Source organism: Vombatus ursinus, unplaced genomic scaffold, assembly GCF_900497805.2.
Source record: "Vombatus ursinus unplaced genomic scaffold, bare-nosed wombat genome assembly UNPS02001287.1, whole genome shotgun sequence".
Lineage (NCBI taxonomy): Eukaryota > Metazoa > Chordata > Mammalia > Diprotodontia > Vombatidae > Vombatus > Vombatus ursinus.
Window position 1 is genome coordinate 10,436,118 of NW_020941065.1, and position 6,000 is coordinate 10,442,117.

The 6,000-nt window shown below is 47.1% G+C and overlaps 1 protein-coding gene across 5 annotated transcripts in view; it reads right to left on the bottom strand.

Annotated features, from left to right (window-relative positions):
• CMKLR1 (chemerin chemokine-like receptor 1) overlaps positions 1 to 4,285 on the bottom strand; it is a 43,636-nt gene extending 39,351 nt beyond the window's left edge. For 2 of the 5 annotated variants that reach the window (XM_027862926.1, XM_027862947.1), the window contains exon 1: positions 3,806 to 4,241. The gene's annotated coding sequence lies outside the window, so the exon portion shown is untranslated. Of the gene's footprint in view, positions 1 to 3,805 lie in introns of all 5 variants that reach the window. The other 3 variants (XR_003569145.1, XR_003569146.1, XM_027862982.1) reach the window with 3 other exon arrangements.
• Between the last annotated feature and the right edge of the window lie 1,715 nt (positions 4,286 to 6,000).

Consider the following 6,000-nt stretch of genomic DNA (forward strand, 5'->3'; position numbering starts at 1 on the left):
TGTGGGTCTGGAGTCAGGAAGATCTGAGTCTGAATCCAGCCTCAGACACGTACTAGCTGTGTGACCTTGGACAAGTCACTTAACCTCTGTTTGTCTCAGTTTCCTCATCTGTCAAATGGGGTGTAATAATAGTACCTAACTCCCAGGGTTGTGGTGAGGATAAAATCAGGTAATAGTTGTAAAGCACAGAGCACAGTGCCTGGCACACAGTAGGTGTTGTATAAATGCTAGCTATTATTATTATGGGTAGGTGGAGACTTTTGTAGAATATTGGAATCAAAAAGTCTTCGAAGTCTATCCTTGAATTCTGGAATCTAGAATATTACTACTTTTGTGATGAAATATGAACTCCTAGACTATAGACCTAGTAACATTTTCTGCAAGATCAAAATCCCTAGGAATGGGAAATGTGGTCTGTAGTGCAAAAGACGTTGGTCGGTCATAAAGGTCACCGTGTCCAACCTCTCCATTTTACAGATGAGGAAACTGAGGCCCAGGGAGCTTAGGCCCGAGGTCACACAGGCATCAGAGGTGAGAGGTGAGCCCAAGTCCTCCAATTGAAAAGTCAGTGCTTATCACATTGGAAGATGCCATAGGAGAAGGGATGATCTAATCCTCCACCACATAAAACGTGGGGGAGAAGGAAGAGGAGAGATTGAGAGGGATGGTGGGGGAGGAGGAAGGTTAGGGTTATCCTGGGGGTGCAGCTGGGACTAGTGTAGGACCTACGAGTGAGCTTCAGGCAGGGTAGCTGACAAGAGGACCTCTAAGGAGGAGGTCCACACACTTCACACTGTTTGCCTCAATTTCCTCAACTGTAAAAATGAGCCTGAGGAGGAAATGGCAAACCACTCTGTTATCTTTGCCACAAAAACCCCACGTGGGGTCACCAAGAGAGTCAGACACGACTGAACAACAAGAACACTCCCCATTATAAAGCATTCTAGAAATGGGAAAGGATGTTTTCCCCATAGAAACACAGGCCATTTTTTTCCTATCATTACATCGATCTCAGTAGATGACCTTGAATTAAGGGAGAGGATGGAGACAGATCTTTATTGGGGAGGGAAAAGGTTTTAACAGAGAAGTCAATAGAAAATTCCTTCGGGAACCCTGGCCTCCAGAACTAGGAGGGCCAGGCATGACTTGGAATTTTTCCTACTCCTGGGCCCGTTCCATTCAATTTAAACCCACACCTGGTAGCTGAAGAAGGGCCAGTTCACCCAAGGGCTGATGTCATTGTTTTCTGTTGCTAACCAATCCAAACAGGCTGCCGCGCCCCCACCCCCTCAGACCCCAAAGCCCTTTCTCCAGCCCCTCAGAAAGCTTGTGAGGCAGCCAGCTCCATCCGGAGGAGGAGTTCTTAATCTTTGTTGGGGAAGGGATCCCTTCGGCAGGTTTTTTTTTTTTTTAATAATTGAAGGAAATGCCTACTTCAGATAGAGGTCAGTGAAAACAAAGAGGTGAATATTTTTTTTCCCCAAAAAGCTCATGGACCCTTCGGGTGTGGAGAACTCAGGGTGGTGGAGAGAGCAATAATCTTGCAGGGTGATTAGGAGGAAAGTACTTTGTAAACTTTACTTCTCTGGATGTAGGGATCATAGGGTTCAGAGCTGGAAGGTATCTTGGAACAGAGACTGTCAGAGCTGGGAGGGGCCTGAGAACAGGGGATGTCAGCGCTGGGAGGGCCCCTTAGAGCAGGGGATGTTAGAGCTGGGAAGGGCCTTAGAACAAGGGATATCTGAGCTCAGGAGAAGCCTTAGATATTCAATTAAATTTAACCAACATTTATTAAGTGCAGGCCACTAGGTGGGGTAATGAAGAGCAAACACAAAGTTTATGTGAGTTTTTCACTTCCTTACAAGGCAGTTTGTAAAAAGAAGAGCAAGGGGAGGAGAGGAGCATTAATGAGTGGTAAAGCTGTTATGGAGGCAGCTAGCTGGTGCAGTGGTTAGAGCACCAGCCCTGGAGTCAGGAAAACTTGAGTTCAAATCCAGCCTCAGATATGTCCTGTGGCCCTGGGCAAGTCACTTACCCACTGTCTACCTCAGTTTCCCAATCTGTAAAATAGGGATAATAACAGCACCTACCTCCCAGGGTTGGTGTGCGATAAAATGAGATAATATTTATAAATCTCTTCGCGAACCTTAAAGCAGTATATAAATGCTAACTATTATTAAGATTAAAAAGCTCCCCCCATCCTCCTCTACTTAATTATAGACCTAGAAAAGAACTTGGGGGTCATTTAGTTTAAGCCTCTCATTGACAGAAGAGGAAACAGAGGCACTGAGAGGTTAAGCAGTTTGCCCCGTGTCTCTCAGCTAGGAAGAAGCAGGCATCTGAGGTCCCTTTCCACTTTAAATGCTACGGTACAGTCAGTGCAAGAGAAAGAAGGAAGGAGGAAGAATGAGGGGGCACGTATAATGCTAGAGCTGGAGCTGGAAGGCGCCTTGGCAATCATCTAGTTCAATCCACTCATTTTACAGAAAGGGTTCAGAGAGAGAAGTGAGGTGACTTGGCCAGAGGCACACAGCTAGCGAGGGAGGGAGGCAGGATTCTGATCCCTCCCTTTCTCACCCCGAGTTCAGCATTCCCTGACCTTACAGAATACATCTAGGGAAATCCCTGGGCTTTCTCCATGGGCACTCCTGTCCCTAGTCAGGACATATTCCCTGAAAGAAGCCACTGGAAAATTCCTTTATAGCCATTCTCTCCTGGAGCCTGTCGGACTGGAAACAGAAGCTATTCAGAGAAAGAAGGGATTCTTCCCCCAGGAAAGTGAACCAGGTTTTAGTCATACACTCATTCAAAAAAATCAGCCACAAACAAGTGGGCAGCTTTCAGCCCCAGCTAGGAATGCCTTATTCTCAGTAATGCCATATATTACCAAGGACTCAACTTCAGTCGACTAGCCCTGCCTCTCTGCCCTTTACCTGCAGCTGGATCAAAGCGTTACATCCAAGGCTTCTGTACTAATTTACCTCTTGGTGGGCAAGTTTACAGCTTCCTGGGCACCATGAGCACGGACCAGAAAGTCAAGAAGGGATGGAAAGCTACCACCCAGTTGGGGTGGTACAGACAGAGCTGACTCTGGAGCATCTCTACAGCTATGTGGTGGCCAGGCTTCTGTAAATTCTCTCAACCCTTCTAGGGAGACAGCCTGGGGGCAAGAAAGAATCCTGGCTAAGGATTCACAGAGCAATGAGAATCAGAAGAGATATAAGAACGTGGAATGTCATCCCTGTGAGAGACCTTAGAATATGGAATGTCAGAGATGGGAGGAACCTTAGCAAAGAAAATGTCAGAGACTGAGAATCCTTAAGAACAGAGGATATCGTGTCTGGAGGACCTTAGAAAGGAGAATGTTGGGGCAGCTAGGTGGAGTAGTGGATAGAGCACTGGCCCTGGAGTCAGGAGGTCCTGAGTTCAAATCTGGCCTCAGACACATAACACTCACTAGCTGTGTGACTCTGGGCAAGTCACTTAACCCCAATTGCCCTCACCAAAAAAAAAAAAAAAAAGGAATGTCAACAGTAGAAGAGAGAATACAGAAATGTCAGAGCTAGAAGGACCCGAGAATATAGAATGTCACAGCTGAAAGGCACTTAAGAATATGGAATATCAGATCGGGAGGGAATGTCAAAGATGGATAGAATATCAAAGGTGAAAGGAATCTGAGAACAATGTCAGAGCCATAAGGGATCTTAGAACATAGAATGTCAGCACTAAGAGGGACCTTATCACAAAATATCAAAGTTATTTTTCAGATGGGTAAACTGAGACCCAGAGAGGGGAACTGTCTTACCCAAAGTGACACAGTGAATCTGTGGCAGATGCAGAACTAGAACTCAGAGTCCTCGGGCTCAGAGCCCAAAATTCCTTCTGCTGCCCCAGTGATGACCCAACGACAAAAATTCCAGCAATGACTGGGTTGGTGAGTCCATTGAGAAATCTCCAGGCACAGCTTGTCCCAATCACGGCCACCTCCTCACACGGCTTTTCCACGGAGGACCAGCCCAGAATGATCAGGTCCTCTCCCCAGCTGATAACAATGGAATGCAGTCCCCGCCGGCTGAGGAAAGTCTGCTACCACCAAGGAGCTGGAGTCTTAGATTCTCTGGAGCCCCGCATGCCTGGGGTCCTTGCCTTCTTCATCCTCTCCTCAGCTGCAGGATGCAGCTGCTAAGACCACTTCTCTGTCCCTGACTTGCTCCAGTCAAAAGTGACAAACAGATGGCTTTCACAATTACCACACACACATACTCGGAGACCCATTACTTCCTCCCACTCTGGGGGCTCATGGGAGTAAGCCAGAGAGCCCTCAGGGTCTGGCACATGGTGCAACTTTGTTGACTGACTGGCAGTCCACAGCCAGCTTTTTACAGATAAGGAAACTGAGGCCAAGAACAGTGAAGTGAAAAGTCACATAGCTGTGGCAGACCTGATGACCCTTCTCTCAATGCAATGTTTACCTTTTCATCATGAAGATAAAAGCATTAGCCTCAAGTGCTCAGCTGTGGGGAGTGACTCAGATATAAGTGGGGCACAGGGTCTGAGAAGAAGAGGCAAGTGAGAGGGAAGGATGAATGAATGAATGAAACATTTATTGAGCACTTACTATGTGCAAAATACCATATTAAGCCCTAGAGATACAAATAGAAAAGTCAGACATCCCTATTCTCAAAGATTTCTCATTCTAGTGGGGAGACAACATAGAAGGAAGAGTTTAACCACAAATCAGACAGAAATAAGTCCCATGGTCCTTAGGGTACATTAGGAAGGGAATTTGCATTTATTAAGCACCTACTTTGTGCCAGACCCTTGCTAAGAAGAGCTTTACGGAGATGATCTCATTTGATCCTCACAACCCTGTGAGGTAGGTACTGTTATTATCCCCATTTTACAGTTGAAGAAACTGAGACAGACAGAGGTTAAATAGCTTGCTCAGGGTCACACAGCTAGGAAGTATTTGGGGCTGCATTTGAACTCGGGTCTCTCTGACTCCTGGCCCAACGCTCTATCCACTGAACCACCAGCTGCCAAGCACATGGTAATGCCTCTTCTTTAAGGATATGATGATGGTGAGAAATTAACCTAAAATTTGTCACTTTTTTTATGAGAGGGGAGGTCCAGGCCTATGACGTTCACTGTTGGGAACTCCTGGTGTGGAAATTCTACCCACTAATACAGAATAACAACTCCTCTATAACTTACAGTCTTAGAGAACTGTCCGAGGCGGGAAACAGCAGTTAATACTTTTTACCAGCCCTGTCCACAAAACCTCAGTGGGGGCAAAACAAGGATGAAGTAGGAAATGGATGCCCTGGTGTGAACCACAGTTTTCTCATCTTTCCAATCAGGACAATGTTCCTGGCAGTTTCTAGCTTACTGGGTCCCTCAGGGGCTTAAATGAGACAACAGGAGCAAGATTGGGACTCTGTAAAGTCCAAGGGGCCAAACAGATGTGAGGATCAGTCACGAGTCACTGAGGAAGGCTTGAGTCGGAGAGCGCTGGGGATGGAAGCCTGGAGTGGGCTCCCAGCCCAGCCGAGGCTGCAACTTGGGTGCTATTGTGAAACCTGCCTGTCCCTCAGGGGGAGAGAAACAAAAGTGGGAGCTCCCACGCTGGCCTCCCCAGCTCCTTCCAAAATGGGAAACAGGCCGGGCTTGGCAGGAGCCAGAGACAGAGCCCCTGGCTGGAGCGCTTTCATCTAGGCACGTTCTTCCTGAGGGGCCTTGGGTGGAAGAGGATTAGGAAGGGGCTGAGCTGTTTTCAGACCTGTAGTCTTCCCTACTCCCCATCCCCACTTTCTTTCTGTTTGTGACCTTGGTTGTGTCATGGTCCTTATCTGGACCCAACCGCTCATTCTACTGAGGAAGAAACTGAGGAAACTGAGGAAACTGAGGTTGGGACTTTGCCAAAGCTTCTTTAGGTATCAAATGGTAAATGAACTTCTTCCTAACTCTGACAACTCATGCTCTAAGGCCCCTCCCAGCTCT